This window comes from Triturus cristatus, chromosome 8 (genome assembly GCF_964204655.1).
Source record: "Triturus cristatus chromosome 8, aTriCri1.1, whole genome shotgun sequence".
Taxonomy (NCBI): domain Eukaryota; kingdom Metazoa; phylum Chordata; class Amphibia; order Caudata; family Salamandridae; genus Triturus; species Triturus cristatus.
In genome coordinates, this window is record NC_140591.1 from 1,264,031,380 (window position 1) to 1,264,051,744 (window position 20,365).

The 20,365-nt window shown below is 48.8% G+C and overlaps 1 protein-coding gene across 2 annotated transcripts in view; it reads right to left on the reverse strand.

Moving 5' to 3' along the window:
• The window catches only part of LOC146805693 (uncharacterized), a 582,641-nt gene that overhangs the window by 39,079 nt on the left and 523,197 nt on the right, over positions 1–20,365 (reverse strand). For both annotated transcript variants that reach the window (XR_014967885.1, XR_014967884.1), the window contains one exon: positions 3,870–3,916. The gene's annotated coding sequence lies outside the window, so the exon portion shown is untranslated. The remainder of the gene's footprint in view (positions 1–3,869; positions 3,917–20,365) is intronic.

Here is a 20,365-nt window from a genome sequence, read left to right on the forward strand (position 1 = left end):
ATCTGGGTAAACAGGATCTCCCCTTCTCTTGCTATTGCACTAGGAGAGGATGTTCCCATAACTAGCCCATATATATATCCATCCAAAATTTTAAAAATGTAATCAGACCGAGTTGCAAATCCAAAGTAAATGATTTGATGTACTGGTATTTCGAAATAAAAAATACGACAAAACAGGCTTACAGCACATGCAAATGATCTCCACACCTAACATCTGAGACAATAAGACAAATAAACCTAGAAGCTCCAAGATGTCATACATAGTTAGGGATTAGAAACCCCCCTGCTGGTTATTGTCAGGTCTTCCTCCATGGGCATCTGGCACACTACCTTTTTCTTTTTTTTTTTAAACTCTTTTTATTGAAAAGAAAAAAAGGATAAATTACATTCACCACTTGACCGTTGCACATTCAAACTTCGAGGTTATGTCATCGACAGTTATAACTCATCCTATTAGCCACTGCACTACAATGGCTGCATCACCGCTCCCTATTTTCCCCTTTTTATCCTCACTTAGTCCATTCCCGCCCATACCACCTGGGCTCCAGGGACAGTACATGGGTGGCCTCTGTATTCATTCCACTTGCTCCACACCTTCTCCCATTTCTGGGGGCAACCTCTGTTAGTATTTTCCGCCACCAAACACCAGTCTATGTCCCTCTTCCTGTCGTTCAGGGACAGTGTTGTATCAGAGCCCCAAGCCTGTGCAATATTTCTTTTGGTAATCATTAGTGCTAGAGTTACTCCAATCTGTTCTCCTCTCCCCAGGTCTGTTGCCTCCTATACATCAATCATGGCCGGCATGATTCACGGGGGGGGGGGGGTGAGTCGGGGGGGTTCGCTTGGGGGTATGCGCAGGGGGGATTTAATTCTTTTTTTTAAACTTACCTTACCGGGCCTCCGCTCCTGGCCTGGTCCCACGTTTTCCTGCTGCGTTCCAGGAACAGGAAGCAGGCAGACTCCCTCCACTCCCCTAAGCTAATCACATCGCTGCAATGGCAGTGTTGTGATTGGTGGGGCAGGGCCCAGCCGGGCTCCTATGGGGGGGGCATTTTCTCTATGTAGGCTGCATGTAGCCTACATAGAGAAAATGGAGAGTGCGCATGACTGGTTTGGTCGGCCCCAGAGGGCCGACCAAACAGTCAGGGCCCACAGCATTGGGCAAGCCAATCCTCCCGACCCGCCCACCCGCCGGCCCCCAACCAGGCATACCTTTCTGCTTTCTCGCAGCGCGAGAAGCAGAAACATAAAATGGTATTTAAAATACCAATTTATGTTTCTTCTTCTCGCACTGCGAGAAAGCAGTGAGGTGACACTCCCCCGCCCTAATGGAGGAGCCGCCCCTGCCATACATTGAATAGGAGGTGTCAAACGTCTCTAAAGCTGGGGGATTGGGTCGAGAGTGCAACGAGAAGGTCTATCCGCGAGCGACTACCATGTACACTAGAGTGAAATGTGAATTCCCGCATGGTGGGGTTGCGGGTTCTCCAGATGTCGATCAGACTGAGGTCTCTAAGAAATTCAGCTATGTGTGTTTGTGGGGTATGTGTCTTCCTTACTGGAGGTCTATCTATTGCTCCGTCTAAAGTTCTATTGAAATACCCACCAATAATGAGATGCCCTACCAGCAGTTCTAATTCGAGATTCCCCAGACCTGGGAGTGTTGTGCTACCCGGTGTGGGTGGTACATATATTGATAGTATATTAATTATTTCTCCCTCCCATCTCCAGGAAAGGGCTGCGTATCTCCCTGTCTTGTCTGTCCAAATTTTCTCTGTTATCAGTGGGAATCGTTTCTTAAGGAGTATCCCCGTGCCTCTGGAACTGGAGGTGAACCCTGCGTGGACTGCCTGGCACACTGCCTTCTTAAAGGATTTACTGGTGGGAAAATGGTAAGGTGTCAAGATGCATAGATATCTTGCTGCACAGCCACAACTAAAGAAGATAAAAAACTTTAGTTGTGAATTACTGCTGCCAATTTCATACCATGGTATACAAAAAGTATTTATTGAAATACAATATATTGCAGTTCCAAAATATGAGAAAAAATACCTAATATGTCCAGAACTAGAGAAGGCAAAGTTCAAAGAAGGAACTGTGACCATAGCCTTTAAGCAAAGGTTATGATTCCCATCCCTGTACTAGTCATCACTGTCCTGTTGCTCAAGTAGGGACCAGTCAAAAGAGCACTTTATAAGACCTATCAGCCTTAGAGCGGCCTCCGCCCAAATGTTTTGCCTTCCCCCTCTTATTTTGCTGAATTTTGTTTTGTTGAACTTAGGATTCTGTGCACTAAACAGTGCTAAAATGCATGTGCTCACTCCCATAAACATGGTAAAATTGACTTACACCTGATTAGCTTATTTAGTTTACTTATAGGTCCCTAGTAATGTGGTATACCATATACCAAGGGCCGGTAAATTACATGCTACTAGTAGGCCTGCAGAACTTTGTTCCAACCACTTATGTAGTCCTTAAAGACATGTCTCAGGCCTGCTATTGCAGACTGTGTGCTGTTGTAAAACTGCCAATTGGACTAGGCACACCAACCCTTTGCCCGAGCGTAAAACTCCCTTTTTAATACATGTAAGTTACCCTAAGATAGGTCCTAAACATTCCCTGGGGCAGGTTGCATTGTATTTAAAAAGTTGGACATGTCATTTTAACTTTTCCATGTACTGGTAGTGAAAAACTCCCAAATTAGTTTTTCACTAATTTGAGGCCTACCTCTCCCATGGGATAACATTGTCTTGCCTTCTTAGATTTATTAAGTGATAACTTTTGTTTGGGAGCAGGTAGAAATACCATGTTTGGTGTCTAAAGAATTATATATTTAAACCCTCTTTGATGGTAAAGTTGGATGTTAAATCATAATTCTCAAACTGCCACTTTTAGAAATGTTGTCATAAAGAAAACAGAGGTTGGGACATTATCAGTCAGCAAGGCTAGGCCCCACATTATAGCTAAAAATGCCACTGCTGACGATCATTAGACACTACCATTAATTTTTGATTTCATGACCACACAATTTATTTACTGCGGCCAACGTTAAATTCCTATTGTATTAAAAAAAAAATCAATGAATCATTATGTACACCAAAATCAAACAAAGAAGTCGGATACACATTCAAAAACAAACAATAGATAATTTTTTTTAAAAAGCCAAAACCACAACACATTTCACATCACATGTAACAAAAACATAATACAATGCCATTTCGCCTATGTGAACACATATAACCGTGTTTATATCTTGGTTCTGAATTGACCCAACCTATGGGAGCTGTAATAATTACAACCATTTCATAGCTCCTGCCTGGAGGGCTTATGTCAGAAGCAAAACCAAAAATTCAAGTCTGTGACATATCACAGGGGTGGGTGTTTTCTTTACAAAATTAAACCTCATTCTTCCTGTGTGCCGAAAATATCTTTTAGACCACACTCTCTGAGACGTGCCATTGTCGGCAGCTCTCGTTCTAGTATTAAGGGGCAAAGGCCTGCAACTTGAAGTAAGGACTGCAGACTGGCAACAATATTTCCATGCCATTTTATCTGGGTAACGAAAAGAGGGCACAAATATCAAGTCAGCAGAAGACAGAAAAAATGTAAAGAATCAGTTGAACCTCTAGCATTGGTGTTCGAGGAGACCAGCACTGCACCGCAGAGGCCTGCTCAGCTACAAGAAAGCCTCCAACTCTGTGATCTTGCTCATTGCCTCTCCCATGGCTTGAGGATTTTCTTGCAGCACTAGGTGTATTTCCTTCCATTTAGCACTCCATTATCTCTTTTAAATGTTAACTGGACTCTCATTTTAATCGGGCTCCATGTTACAAGTGGCAACATAAATTCAAGTTTCTCCCATTGAATTACCTTCTCTGTGACACCGAAGGTGACAACGAGCCTCTTTTCGACAAGTCCTGGAGGTGAAAAAATATTCGCAGAATTATTTAAGTAGTGCTAAAATGAAATCCTGAAACAGTGTTCAACGTGATAGCTCACATTTGATCAATTTACACAGTAGCACAGATTTTAGATACCATTTCATATATCAAAAAGCTCCTAAAAACTTTCTCTCAAGACCTTTGCTTTTCAAACATTTTTGGACATGGTTGACAGGGCTTCGTTCACACTTGACTGAGGACACAGGGTAATATGGTAATTTCACAATTTAACAGCTTAAAATGATAACCTTGTTGTTCAAAACCCAAAGCTAATAATTTGCTTCAATTACATTTCATGTTTCAATGCTCAGATATTGCTTTTTCAACCTATTGTACTGAAAAGAACTCTTTAATAAATGATTGAGCGTAACACTAACAGTACACAAATGTTCAAAGTTAACCTGCTATTCACAATTATTTCAAAATAAAACTTTTCCTACATGAAAAGAAAAATCAGTCTTCGGTTTGTTTGCGCCTCCTATCAATTACATCGCTGGAAGGCACAGTCCTATTACAACTTGGACGTGTTGTTGTATCACGATTTATAACTAATATAAAATGCAGTTATGATATTTCTGAAACATTTATCATTAATATAAAATGTAGCAAAGTAAATCTCACATCAAAGCACAACATCAACATAAGCATCTCATCACTGAAACACACAAACCGACTAAGCAAGTTAAGTGCTTAATCTGTGGAGCACACAACACTAGGAGCCACAACACTGGAATACAGATCCCTAAAATACAAGGCCTGAGCAACTTCACTGGCACAAATAACCCTGATAAAAAATGTCAAAGTCATCAAACTACAACACATAACTTTAACATGACATCAATAAAACACTCATTACATTATCCAAGTGTGAAACAACTGAAACAAGTCTTGTGCCAAATATAAGTGCCACATCACTGAAACATATAAGTGCCACCCACACTGTACCACACAACTGTTATAAAAAATATAAGAATCACGTTGTATAACACGTACCCCTTGTATAAAGTTAAAACAGAGTAACAAATCACTCAATTATGACCTGTGAGAGCTAACTCTATGAAGTATATGGCACTAATATAAAATGCAAGTGCTACTTAACTGAAACAAATACAACCACAATATGGAATGCAAGCAATATATAACTGGAACACATATACCACAATGCTAAAAGATAAGTGTCACATTCCTGGAATGCATAAGCTTGTTATACAATTGAACTGTCAGGTGACTGAAACAAATAGTTTAAAAAAAATAAAATGTGAGTGCCACATAACTGGGAAATAAACCTTGGCATGCAAGTACAACATAACATAACTGCATCACGTAGCCATTTTCATAAAATGCAAGTGTCACATCAATTACAAACACATAACCCTAATATAAAATTAGCATAGAAATGTTAATGTTTATTCGAAAATGTAAACAGCACATTTCAGAAACAAATAGCCCTACTATGCAATTCAAGCGTCAAAGCTCTACAGTACACCACCCAAGGATTGAATGCAATGTCACACCACTGCAATATTCCAGTTCAAGATCGAATGCAGTTCCTCATAACTAGACAAGATAATCCTAGTATACAAAGCAAGTGTCAAAGCTCTACAGTACACCACCCAAAAATGTAAGGCAGTGTCACACCACTGTAATACTCCAGTTCATGATCAAATGAAGTTCCACATCACTGGAACAGATAATCCTAGTATAAAATGCATGTGTCAAAGCTTTACAGTACCCCACCTAAGGATTGAAAGGAATGTCACACCACTGCAATATTGCAGTTTAAGATCAGAGGTAGTTCCACATCACTAGAACAAATAATCCTAGTATACAAAGCAAGTGTCAAAGCTTTACAGTAAATCACCTGAGGCTTGAAGGCAATGTCACACAATTGCAATATTCAAGTACAAGATCGAATGTAGTTCCACATCATTGGAACAAATAATATAAGTATACAAAGCAAGTTTAAAAACTTTACAGTACCTCACCCAAGGAGTGAAGGCACTTGTACACCACTGCAATACTACAGTTCATGTTGCATGTAGTTCTGCATCACTGAAACAGATAATTCCAATTCAAATATAAGTTCCGCATCACTGGACCACATGATATTATGCAATACTTAATATTTCACAGGTAGGCATTGTGAGAAAGTGCCATCTTTCTTGCATGGTATGCCCCCACTTTTAGCTACATTGCTGAATGTACTTTGACTGAGTGTACCCTGGACTCCTGCCAATCAGGTGCCCAGGGCCTATGTTCCTTCCCTAAAACACACAAACTCCAAATTGGCAAACCCTGGCCACATGTCAGCCCCTGGTAAATGGTACCCTAGGTACCCAGGGCCTTGTGACCAGGGAAGGCCCCTAAGGGCTGCAGCACTCATTGTGCCACCCTTAGAGGCCCTGTACCCTTACACACACACACTGCCTTTGCAGGCTGAGTGTCTGGGTGCAGGACAAAAATGAAGAGTCGACATGGCACACATCTCTGTGTGCCATGCCCATTACCAACACTGCCAAGGCATATGTCAGCCACCCCTCTGGCTGGGTGCCTTATGCCCATGGTGTGGGCACAGGAGCAGGAGCCCTGTGCCCCTACAGTACCCAGGTCCATTCCCGGGCACTGTAAGTGCAGTGCTGCCATTTAAGAGTACATGGTGCTGAGAGCTCGTCAAACACGAGCTCCACAGCACCATAATGGCAACACTGAAGACTGGGAAGTTTGGTATCAAACTTCTCAGCACATTAAACCCACACTGATGCCAGTGTGGGATTTAATGTACCAAGCACCCCAGAGGGCATCTTAGAGATGCCCCCTTACAACTAACCTACAATCCACGTCTGCTCTGAGGCTGCCCAGGCTGCCACACAGCAGACACATTGCTGGACCCCTGGGTGGCAGAGCCCCTGCTCTCCCGGGCCTGCAACAATGCACATCCTGGGTTAGGTGATAAATCTCCTCCCCCAGGATGAGCAACAGTTGCTCCAAAGGCCTGCCGCCTCTAGGAGTTTCCCCCAGGCCACTGCAACCCCCACTCTGGCGGGAAGCTTGGCCGGAAACCCCATACAAGGACAGGGGATGTGCCAGCCTGCCCACCCCACCCCTCAGGTGGGGGAGGCGAGGTGAAGCACATCTCCGGGCTCTCGCCATCTTGAAGATGGGAGGCCTTACCCTATCAGGATTAGGCTACTGCCCCCCTCCCACAGGAGAGAGGCAGGATAGGGGGTGTACCCACCCCAGGACAAGGACCCATTGGTCCCTGGCCTTCACCTACCTGTAACGCCCCTAAATCTAGTATTTAGGGGCACCCTGAACCTTCCTTCCCCAGATCCCAGATTCGAAACTACAAGAAGAGCAAGAAGAACAAAGACCTGCCCTGCAGTTGCTAAAAAGAGGAAGACACCAACTGCTTTGGCCCCAGCCCTACCGGCCTGTCGACCCTCGAACCTGCTCCTGCTCCAGCGCGGCATCTCTTGTGGCCAGCAACCTCAGAAACCCCGGAGGACCTGGCTACCTTTGAACTCTGATTCCCTGGGACTCCCATGAGTAGAGGCTCTACTCAGAACCTACCTTTCACCCCTGGCAGCAGCCCGGAACCGCGATCCCAGCCCACTCTGCACCCGCCAAGCCTGGCCGGTGCCGGAGTGAACTAAACCCACGAGGACAACCCCACGGCGACTGTGACCCTGAGTCCGGCACCCAAGGACCCCCCTCGACTATCCCGAAGAAGCTTGCAGCCTCGGAACAGAGTGCCACCCCAACCGCGATCAACAAGAGGGTAAGATTTCCGACGTCAAAAGGCACCCCTGCACCCGGCGCCCCACGGCCCTCTGTGCCCAATCCCGGGGTACCTACCTATCGTCCAACTACCCAACTTACCCCTCGAAGTGGTGGTGGCACCTGAAGAGTCCTCGTCCCCGAGCCTGCAGTCTTTTTCCAAACCGGAGATTTCCATAGAAACCAATTGAGCACCCGACGGCTCAAAAGCACCCTGCACCCAGCCGCCCGAGTGGCCCTGGCAGTGAAAACTCTACTCTAACCTACTTCCCCACTTGCCCTGAGTAAGTGACCAGGAGCCCAGCTCCCACAGCCACGTGGCTTGCCCGACAGCAGCCACCAACCCAGGCCCCCCAATCCCTCATAGGATAACATTGGACCTAACTCTCTCTGCACCCGGCCGTCCTGAAACCGCTGAGGGTGAACTGACTGTACCTACCTGACACTGGGGGACCCCTGAGTCTATGCCCAGAACTTCAACTGAGCCAGTCGAGTACTTACCCTTAAACCGCTAACTTCCTTTTCCTCATAGGGTAACATTGACTGGCTTTTTCTTGGAAATTCTTCTAAGTGTGGACTTTTCAAAACTCAAAATATTCACCAAAAATCAGCCGAGTACCAAAAACGAATTTACTCACCTGCTCTTAGGTGAACTCCCAGTGCTGGATCTTGGTGCCCAGCACTGACTCTGAAAAGTACCCACAACTATACTTACCTTTAACTCATTTTTCTTCCATAGGAAACTATTGTCTGTTTTTCTGTGAAATTTCTTCTAAGTGTTGATTTCTGCAATTTCTAAATATTCATCAAAAATCGTATAACATCTGAAAACGTAATTACTTACCTGTTTTGGATAAATGTCCCAGTACTGAGTCTAGACACCCAGTACTGGATTACAAAAGTAACGATAACCTACTGTACCTGTAACCTACATTTCCTTCCATAGGGAATCATTGATTGTTTGCTCTGAAATATTTTCTAAGTGCTAACTTTTGAAATAGCTAAATATTAGTTAAAAATCATTACAGTACCAAAGTCGACTTTCAACAGCTAATTCTGAGAACTGACCCAGGACTGTATCTAGGATCCAAGCCTGGAATTACAAAAGTAATCTAAAAAGTAATCTGTTGCATATAATTTGAATTTATCATTGAGCTCAATGTATTGTGTCTAGAAATAGAGTTGCCTACTGCAACTACTTGTAACTGTTTACTAAAAAGTCTATTGCATATACAAAAGTATTTTTATGAAACATCTCCTGTCGAGAAAGTATATTTTAATTCCAAGTGTTGGTTCTAAAATAAAACAAGCATATATTTCTTATATACAAACCATTGAACTAGAGTTCAGTTATTGAGTGTGTGGAACTATTTGCTGACTGAGTGTGTACAACAAATGCTTTACACTGTCCTCTGATACTGCCTTACTGCTCGACCAGGCTACCACTTTGGAGAGTAAGGTTATATCTAACTTTAACCTCTGTTAAACCCTTGGGGTCTGTGGACTCTGTACACTCTGTACCTATTAAGGAACAGTATATACAGAGCCACTTTCTCACAGGCATGGCTTCTAATTATTGCTGACCACTGCTCAGCATTATATTACATTATGTGAGCATTTCCTTCTTCACTTATATAATCACCGCTCTTTCAATGCGATTTACAGATTCCTAATCAATCCCAGAAAAAGCGTCAAAATTGTTGTAGCTTTGTAAATTTGTGCTGTTTTTTTCTCACAAATTTTGGAAAATATAATTAATAAATCATCCAAAGCCCCTTTTTGAGCCCAAATTTTTAGATGGATGTTCAGGTGCAATAACTTAGCTCCTGTCCTGGTGATGACCCTATGATTATTACGACAGGGTAAACACATCGACTTGATAGATGTGGCTGGAATGAATCTTAATATGGAATCCAATAAAATCATAAAAAATGTTTCCCCTAGTGGTACCAATCACCTGTATTCTTTCTTTGGGGCTTAGGAGTTTCTTTTCAAAAGTGTCTATGCACTTTTTTGGCTGCACTTAGTGCTTTTCAAGGCACTATCATTCGCAATACCAAATGTTATAAGTCGATAACCACTGAACGTGGTATTGTGATAAAACCTATCTATATGCTCCTTGTCTCTATTCACACGAGCAATTGAGTTGCCTCCTAATTTACTTGTTAGTGAATTAAAACATTTCAACTACGGGGTAACCATTGTTCTTGTTACATCACTGGAAACCATCACCATAATATAAAATATATTTAAAGAATCACCTTATTAAAATGTTTACATTTTACGTGGAGAAGTGTGGCGCACTGGTTAGAGCAGGCAGACCCTGAAGCAGAGGTCAGACCCGGGACCAGGGTTCAATTCCCGACGCGGCAGGGTCTTGAGCTCAAATGTCCATGGACTTGATAATTCTCGCTTCGGTGCCTGACCTAATCATGGGTTCACACTCTGCAACTCTGGGCATTAAGCTTGCTTAATCTCCACAACGGCCCCCCGTGGCGGGATGCCTGGCTTTCACCTTGGGGATGCCCTGTAGGGGCTATCTCACAGGGAAAAGCCAGGACGGGTTCCCAAGGCAAGCGCGGAGATACCCCTTCGGGGGTCGATTCAGGCGCTATATAAGAAACATAATAATAATAATAATAATAATAACATTTCAGATCACTGGAATATAGCGATATAATACTAAATGCAAGCGTCCCATTACTATTAATAATTTATCTGACACATCCCATGAATAGATAATGTTAATTTATAATGCTAAAGCACAAAACTGGACACTATAATCCCAAAAATAATTGTAAAGGCCACATCACATGAGCACATATAATAATAGTATAACAAGTAAGTATTACATCCATGAAAACCTCAATCGAGGTATAAAATTCAAGTAACACATGCAAAGCCCTAATTTGAAATGAGTTTTTTTATTTTTTATTTATTTTTAACTGACAACACATGATGACATACAGAGCTGTGCGCCTACAACCCTGAGGCCGGCTGCGTTGTCACTGAAGGGCACTTCACATCACAGCTTATCCCACATCCCGGAGGCTGGGCATCACTGCGTTCAAAAGTTGTAGTTTGGTATATCTATCAAGGATTGCAATCTTGTATGCCATTTCTTGTAGTCTTTTCCCCATAAGGGCCACAGAGTTTTCTACTTTGAACATAACACATGAAAAACCAACACCCTCCCCACCCCCTACCCGTAACCGTTGAGGTGTCCTGTCAGTAACCCACATAAGATTTATCCTCGTACTCAGTGCCTAACCGTGATGTCTCCTCTTAGAAGAGACTTCCATACCTTAATTCTCATATCAGACAGGTGTACGTCAGTGAGTGGCCTTTTGTGTCCTCCCCCCTACCATCAATCACCTGTTAGTATAGGAACTCTCCTACCCCTCCATCTATACGGCTCCACGAGCTCCTGAAGGTCGCCCCTCAGTCTGCTCAAGGAACGGCTGGACCAGGTGCCATCTCGTTGTTTGTCCCCGTCCTTGGCTCTGCAGCTACAGCACCCCTCCTGAGATAGTCGGCATACAATCCCCAGAAGTTCTTTGGCCTGCTCCGTGGGGGGAGCAGTTCGCTAAACGTCTCTGACTGCGTGCAGCAGTAGAGCACGTCCCGTGCCCACTGCGCCATTGTAGGCAAGGCACCCCGCATCCAACACAATGCGACCCTGCACTTTGCTATCAGCATACCCATGTCCACTAGCTTACTTGCTGCCTTGGGTAGTACTCTAGAGTGTCAAAGCAGTGCCACTGCAGGGTCTGGAGTAAGATCTAATTCTACTATTCCTCCTATCTGCTGAAAGATAGCCTCCCAGAATTTGTTTACACCTGGGCAGTCCCACGCTAAATGGATGAAATCAGCAGTGGGGTGGCAGCATCTCTCACAAGTCGACCCCTCCCGTAGGCCGTACCGGTGCAATCTCTCCGGCGTATAATAGACTCTGTTTATAAATTTAAAATGAATCAGCCTATGCTTGCCATGTAATGATATGCGACGTATACCAGCACAGCAATACGCCCACATGGCGGCGTCTATTACAGTGTCTAGGTCCCTTTGCCAGGCTAATCTAGCCTTAGTATATTTCTGAGTTCTCTGTGACATCGCTATGCCGTATAGTTTAGACATCATCCTACGGGGACTTTTGTGTTTGATGAGATATGATAATTCCAGAACCTCAGGGGGTTCGGCCATATCATCCCCTAGGTGCTGCCGCCATGCCCCCCTCTCCCTATGGAATTGAAAGCGCTGTAGCTGAGTAGTGGTCTCCACTGTGGTAGCCACCTCATCCCATGTTTTAGCGATGCCGTCCGAGAACAGGTATCCCAGCAAGTGTATACCCAGCTCTCGAAGGGATTGCACCACCCTGTGATCCCTGCAAGGGGTCAACCAGACCGCCCAGTCAAGTGGCATCGCCGGGGAGTATAATAGTGCCCCCACCGTTTGCTGCAGTATGTTATTCCATGCATGCCGAGTTGAGTTTAGTGAGTCTAAAAATCCCGTTCTGCGATCAGTCGGCTCAAAAATGACCGCGGGTAGCGGGAGAGGTGTTGCATACAATCTCTCTAACTTTAGATATGGGGCCGATTCCTCGCCATGCATCCAACTATGCGCCTGAGCTCCCTGTGCAATCCTGTAGTACAGCTCCAAATCAGGCACCCCTAGGCCTCCCATATGGTAAGGCAACGTCAAGACGCGCCAGCTAACACAAGCTTGTTTCCCCGCCCACGCCAGCCGCAACAGGGATTCAGTAAGCCTAGCTAAAAAGGCACACGGCAACACGATAGGGATATTAGTAAACAGAAATAAAAATCTGGGAAGTACCACCATCTTCATAATGGATATCCGACCCACCAGCGACAGGGGTAACCCGATCCAGGTCTCCACATCATCTTCTAGTTTATCAATGGCTCTTCCATAGTTCTCAGTGAGTACTACTTCGGAATCCATATGCAGCTGTATCCCAAGGTATCTAACCGAGTCGTCCGACCACTGAAGCGGATACTCCATCTCGAATGGGGTAGTGGACGGGGTCAACGGAAAAGCGATGGACTTAGTTCAGTTTACCTTTAGTCCAGAGAGTGCCCCAAAATGCACCATCTCCCGTAGCACCGGTGCCAAATTGTTCTCAGGTTCCCTGACATAAAGCAGAGCATCGTCTGCGTATGTGGAGACCACGATCCTGGATGTTGGAAAGCTCACTCCTCTAAGGCTATGGTATTCCCGGAGAGCGCACGCTAAAGGCTCCGCTATAAGGGCATACAATATGGGCGACAGGGGGCAGCCCTGACGCGTTCCCCTAGAGATTGGAATAGCATCCGTAACCAGGTCACCTAGTCGTATCCTCGCAGTAGGTCCCTTATATAGCACCCCAATCATTTGTAAGAAGACCGGTCCCAATCCCATTTTGGTCAGGACCTGTCGCATGTAGGGCCATTCTACCGAGTCGAAGGCCTCCTCCATATCCAGGAAGACAGCGAGAGCCCTCGAATCCCGCCGTACATGCTGCATAGTGCCAAACACCGTCCGCAAATTATATGTGAGGTTTCTATCGGGCACAAACCCCGCCTGCTCCGGAGCGACCAGCTCCGAAGTGAGCAGGGCCAGGCGCTTGGCTAAGACCTTCGCAAATAGTTTAGTATCGACATTTAACAAAGATAGCGGTCGATAAGAACTGCACTCCTCCAGCGCCTTACCTGGTTTGGGGATAGCGACCAAAATTGCCTCTCTCATAGACTGTGGCATGTGGCCCGTAACACACATATCATCAAACAGTACCGATATATGTGGGAGCAGCAGGTCTATAAAGGTTCTGTAAAAGGCGACCGTGAGGCCATCCGCCCTTGGAGCGCTATTCACCTTCATGCCAGCCAGCGCCTCCAGAATTTCATCCTTCTCTATGGGGAGGGCCAGAAATTCCCTATGTGCATTGGTGAGAAAGGGTAACTGAATATGATCCAGGTAGTCTCGTATGCTCTCCTCCATATCAGTCTGTCGTGAAGCATAGAGAGTAGCATAATACGACTTGAAGAGCGTAGCTATGTCTGCTTCCTCCGTTAGTAGCACCCCTTCGTCCGATCTAACTTTGGTAATAGTGGCTCTACCCCTCCGGGCTTTTAGTATATTAGCTAATACTGAGCCAGGCCTATCGCCCTCCCAATACACCCTGGCCGTGGCGTACTTCCCTAAATGCTGCACTTCCGCATCTGCTGCCTCATGATATTCCGATAACAGTGCCTTCAGCTCTACTGCTGTATCTTCCGACGTATCAGACTGTTGCCTAGCCTCTAAGTCCCCCAGCTTGCGCTCCAATGTCGACAGTCTCTGCCGAATATCGCGCAGTACCCCGGAATGCTTGGCGATTGCCACCCCTCTAATATAAACCTTAAATGTTTCCCAAACCGTTTGGAAACTATCCACTGAACCAATATTGGTATCGAAGAACAGTGTGATCGCCTGCGCCATTTCTTCTTTAAAAAGGGGTCCAGTAGTGAGTATGGGGGAAACCATCATGTAAATGGTGGTATGGTCTTTCTGGGTTTAGCTAAGGTCAGCAATATAGGGGAAAGATCCGATAGAGTGCGCGGCAGCACCTGGCACGCACAAACCTGTGACATAAGAGACGTCGATGCGAGCCAGTAATCTATATGCGTATGTAGGTTATGATAGGCAGAGTAGTACGTAAAGCCCCCCTCCGTAGGATTAAGGGTTCTCCACACATCCGTAAGGGCCATACAGAGCATCTCCCTTCCTATTATTTTAACTGCTGCTGCCTGCGTTCTAGTCGGGCCTCCCGATCTATCAAGGCCTGGATTCATGACCATATTGAAATCTCCTCCCCACAACATTTGTGGTACTCCACAGTCCCTCACTGTGTTGGCTAGCGCAGTATAAAACTCCGGGCAGTCATAGTTTGGGCCATAAACATTAACCAATAATAAGTCCAGAACCCTACCCTGACAACGCGAGAGCACAAACCTGCCTCTGCCGTCCGCTGACAACAAATGTGCCCTGTAGTCCAACTTAGGGTTAAACCAAGTCATTACCCCCCTGGCATGGGTTGTGAAGCCAGCTGCATGTGTATTTCCCATCAACCCTCTGGTGCGCAGCATGTGGCTCTGGTTGAGGAGGTGCATTTCCTGTAGGAAGGCTATATCAATAGCATGTCTATTGAGGTAGTGTAACACATTACGGTGATCATTCAGGCCTCTGACGTTCCAGGTCACCACTCTTACAGAATCAAGCGACCAGCGTCTACCTCTGAGTACTGTATGTGACATGTATGATGGAGAATGCACAATATAGCATACTGACAGTCGAACCTCTTAAAAAGAACCGGAACCCACTACCCACCCCCCTCCCACAGCAGACCACCCACAACTCGGCCATGCCGTGTCCCATGTAGGGACTACCTGCACCTCCCGCCACCCTGCCCTGAACAAATTAACCACCCAAAGTTGTGGTATGCACTCGCGGGCGGAGGTTGCTCAGTCCTCAGTTTATAACTGGTTATCACCTTGTACCTAATTACAACCTCCAAGCGCAGCAAGCGAATTTCTGCCCCTCCGCCATGTAAGGATCACGACACTGTATAAATCTCTACACAACCCGCAAGCCCCAACTGCGCGCCCGGCCCGTGCACCCCCCCACACTTCGCATGATGTGTTTTCCGCCGGGGCCTAGGCCTGTATGCCAGCCCTCGCTCCCCAATTCACAGCCTATAGGATATTTGGCCGACTGTTTTGCATGCAGTATGACAATATTTCAGTGAGCGTCTATCCATCCGACGCTGTATGCACATTTTCCCATTAATTCCCCCCACCACCCCCACCCTCTTCACCTCCCTAGGTACAAAGTAACTGCAACACATGCTTGCCGGTCCTCCAAGTTCAGTCTTGAAGCTCCAGCGAACTCTCCGCCACTGCTCCCTGCAGCTGTCTCTCTGGGCTCCGCTTCTGCTCTTTATTCCAGTCTTTCTGCAGTGCCTTTGGGTCCAGGAAGATGTGGGGTTTCCCTTGCCTGTTAACTCGCAACTTGGCCGGATACAGCATCGCGTAATCCAGTCCCAGTTCCCGCAGCTGCTTTTTAACTGGAACAAACTGCCGCCTTGCCTCCTGCACTCTGGCAGTGAAATCCAGATAGAGCGAGATGGCCGACCCTTCATATACCAGTGTCTTTTTCTCCCGCGCCACACGGAGGGCCGCATCCCTGTCGCGGTAGTTCAGTAGTTTTGCTATGATCGGTGGCGCTCCCGGAGGGGGCCTGGGTCCCAGGGATCTATGCGCTCTCTCCACCACAAACATCCTTGAGAACACGTCCTGACCAAGCAGCTCGACCAGTAGCGACTCCACAAAACACTCCATTCTGCCAGTTGACGTCGTCTCCGGCAGGCCTGTAATGAGCAAATTGCAGCGACGAGTACGTGCCTCAAAGTCCTCTGTTTTATCCTGTAACACCTGCATAAGACGCCCAAGTTTCTTGTGGTCTGTATCCAACGAAGTTTGTGCTTCTTCAACTTCGGCAAGACGTTGGTCCGACTGATCTAGTCTCTCCGCATGGTTATCAATTCGCTCCCCCATTCGCTCCATTCTGTATGAGAGAGCGTCAATCTTTGCGCCCAAGAAGGGGATACCGTTCTGCAATTCTCTCTCCATGGCAAGCAGCAAGCCACGAATATCCTGTTCTTCTTCCGGCGGGACAGAGGTGCCACTGTCAGCCCCCTCGGCAGGGACCTGGGGTTTGGGGCGTCTCTGCTCAAATGATAGTTTCGATTGGGACTTGTCAGACTTGCCCATCGTGGTTACTGCCTCCGCGTGGCGTCGCACACTTTGTCCAGAAATACACCCAGAGGTGCCAACTAAGCCGTGTAAATGAGCAGAGTGTCTCACCTGGTGCAGTCCTCTCCGGTCTCCAATCCTGGGGCCCGGCACTAGGTTCGGGTGTAGCGTCGTCGGTGGTTCTCCCCTTATAAAGTGTCGCCGCCCGGCTTCCCTATGGGGGCCCACTGTTCCGCCACTCGCGCAGCGGTGCTCTTCCCACGCCTCGCCTCCCACTTTAAGGGCAGATGTATTGGGTGAGGGGGTCGCCGCGATGGTTCCCGCCTACTCCTCGCCCGCCGCGGCCTGTAGTTCAGCGCCGCTGTGGCAATACTGCTCTCTCAGCGTCCCCATGAAGTCCAACTTCGGGCTTCGCTCCGGGCCCCTCTCACCCGTGCACCATTCACCCTCCTGCAGCCAACACCCCCTCGATGTGCGCAGCAGCGGCTCCAAGCTGCCCCAGGGGCGCCGACCCTCCAGTACCTCGGTCGGCCGATGCTCAACTTGTCGCTGGCCTACCACGGTCACCTAACTTCTGCTCCGGTGGTCGCCGCCCAACCACGTCTCAAGGCCACTCCTGCCGTGTCCCCTCAAGGTAGCCTGCGTCTGGCAGTACTTATCAGCGGGATTTCAACAGTCCGCAGCCCAAGGGTACACATTCAATACCCCCATTGTGTCGCTTCCCAGCTATCGGTCACGGCGTGCGCAGTTCCATTCGCCGCTCGCACCTCTGGCAATGGTGGCCGAGTCGCCTCCTCATCAGGCCCTTCCCAGCCAAGATCGGTGGAATTGCGGAGGTGCCTGCAGTCCCGAGCGCCCCTCCCGCTTTACAGCGATTCGAGGTGGCGCTCCCGTTGTACCTTTCGCATCGCACCTGCCTCGGTGCCCGAGCCTGGGCCGCAACAGTGGGGGTCGATGGGATGGGCCGCGGCACATCCAGGACCCAGGCCGCACGCACAGCGACGCAAGCCCGCCTGTGCGCACAGTGGCATGCGGGGATCGGCGGCCCAGCGCCGCACCCAGCTCCGCCGGCCGTCTCACAGTCCCTGCAGAGTCTCCTAGCTCAGGAGTCACAGCGCTGGGTAGCGCACCAAGCCCGGCGCACAAGTCTTTTCTTTTGCTGCGGTTACAAGCAGGGCCGGATTAATGAAGGATTAAGGTGCTGCGTGCCGGAGCCTGAGGCTCAAGCAGCCATCTTCGTTGCGAGCCAAGCTCCGCCCCCCCAATTTGAAATGAGCGTTTCATACAACTGGACACACATGCTAGTATGTAAGATGTAAGGGGAGCATTGGTGGAAAACATTACCCTAGCTAATAATTAAAGTCCTGTTGACCTACCTAAATGTCACTTTACTGGAACGCAAATGATATGCAATGTACCGGATCTCTGAAATATTACCCTACTACTAAATGTAAGGACCACTGCATTGAAATACGTAAAAAAACAATGCAAGTGGTACATTAATGGGATACGACTTTAGGATAAAATAGAGGCACAGGCCCCAAGGCGGTAAAAGTGTAAGTGGCGTTTCCTGGAATGCACAGCCCAAATTAAAAACTGAAATGGCCAATCACATTTAATATAAAATGAAAATGCAGCATTACTGGAACAAGCATAAATGTTCATCATGACTTGATCACTTGCACTGCTTTTCCCCTCAACGCCACGATCGGCCAGGCTGGGTTCCGCCGATAGGGACTGCATCTCCCAGCATTCCAGGGGGACCAGGTGACGCTCCCGCTCCCGCTGACGAGCTTTCCCGCGCCTGGAGGCATTTAAATCTGAGGGCGGTGGCGAGGACTCTGTGGGCTGTTGCTGGAATCCTTTGTGTGCGGCCGGGCTTGTGCTCCGCTGAGCACACTTGCACTGCTTTTCCCCTCAACGCCACGATCGGCCAGGCTGGGTTCCGCCGATAGGGACTGCATCTCCCAGCATTCCAGGGGGACCAGGTGACGCTCCCGCTCCCGCTGACGAGCTTTCCCGCGCCTGGAGGCATTTAAATCTGAGGGCGGTGGCGAGGACTCTGTGGGCTGTTGCTGGAATCCTTTGTGTGCGGCCGGGCTTGTGCTCCGCTGAGCACACTTGCACTGCTTTTCCCCTCAACGCCACGATCGGCCAGGCTGGGTTCCGCCGATAGGGACTGCATCTCCCAGCATTCCAGGGGGACCAGGTGACGCTCCCGCTCCCGCTGACGAGCTTTCCCACGCCTGGAGGCATTTAAATCTGAGGGCGGTGGCGAGGACTCTGTGGGCTGTTGCTGGAATCCTTTGTGTGCGGCCGGGCTTGTGCTCCGCTGAGCACACTTGCACTGCTTTTCCCCTCAACGCCACGATCGGCCAGGCTGGGTTCCGCCGATAGGGACTGCATCTCCCAGCATTCCAGGGGGACCAGGTGACGCTCCCGCTCCCGCTGACGAGCTTTCCCGCGCCTGGAGGCATTTAAATCTGAGGGCGGTGCCGAGGACTCTGTGGGCTGTTGCTGGAATCCTTTGTGTGCGGCCGGGCTTGTGCTCCGCTGAGCACACTTGCACTGCTTTTCCCCTCAACGCCACGATCGGCCAGGCTGGGTTCCGCCGATAGGGACTGCATCTCCCAGCATTCCAGGGGGACCAGGTGACGCTCCCGCTCCCGCTGACGAGCTTTCCCGCGCCTGGAGGCATTTAAATCTGAGGGCGGTGGCGAGGACTCTGTGGGCTGTTGCTGGAATCCTTTGTGTGCGGCCGGGCTTGTGCTCCGCTGAGCACACTTGCACTGCTTTTCCCCTCAACGCCACGATCGGCCAGGCTGGGTTCCGCCGATAGGGACTGCATCTCCCAGCATTCCAGGGGGACCAGGTGACGCTCCCGCTCCCGCTGACGAGCTTTCCCGCGCCTGGAGGCATTTAAATCTGAGGGCGGTGGCGAGGACTCTGTGGGCTGTTGCTGGAATCCTTTGTGTGCGGCCGGGCTTGTGCTCCGCTGAGCACACTTGCACTGCTTTTCCCCTCAACGCCACGATCGGCCAGGCTGGGTTCCGCCGATAGGGACTGCATCTCCCAGCATTCCAGGGGGACCAGGTGACGCTCCCGCTCCCGCTGACGAGCTTTCCCGCGCCTGGAGGCATTTAAATCTGAGGGCGGTGGCGAGGACTCTGTGGGCTGTTGCTGGAATCCTTTGTGTGCGGCCGGGCTTGTGCTCCGCTGAGCACACTTGCACTGCTTTTCCCCTCAACGCCACGATCGGCCAGGCTGGGTTCCGCCGATAGGGACTGCATCTCCCAGCATTCCAGGGGGACCAGGTGACGCTCCCGCTCCCGCTGACGAGCTTTCCCGCGCCTGGAGGCATTTAAATCTGAGGGCGGTGGCGAGGACTCTGTGGGCTGTTGCTGGAATCCTTTGTGTGCGGCCGGGCTTGTGCTCCGCTGAGCACACTTGCACTGCTTTTCCCCTCAACGCCACGATCGGCCAGGCTGGGTTCCGCCGATAGGGACTGCATCTCCCAGCATTCCAGGGGGACCAGGTGACGCTCCCGCTCCCGCTGACGAGCTTTCCCACGCCTGGAGGCATTTAAATCTGAGGGCGGTGGCGAGGACTCTGTGGGCTGTTGCTGGAATCCTTTGTGTGCGGCCGGGCTTGTGCTCCGCTGAGCACACTTGCACTGCTTTTCCCCTCAACGCCACGATCGGCCAGGCTGGGTTCCGCCGATAGGGACTGCATCTCCCAGCATTCCAGGGGGACCAGGTGACGCTCCCGCTCCCGAGCTTTCCCGTGCCTGGAGGCATTTAAATCTGAGGGCGGTGCCGAGGACTCTGTGGGCTGTTGCTGGAATCCTTTGTGTGCGGCCGGG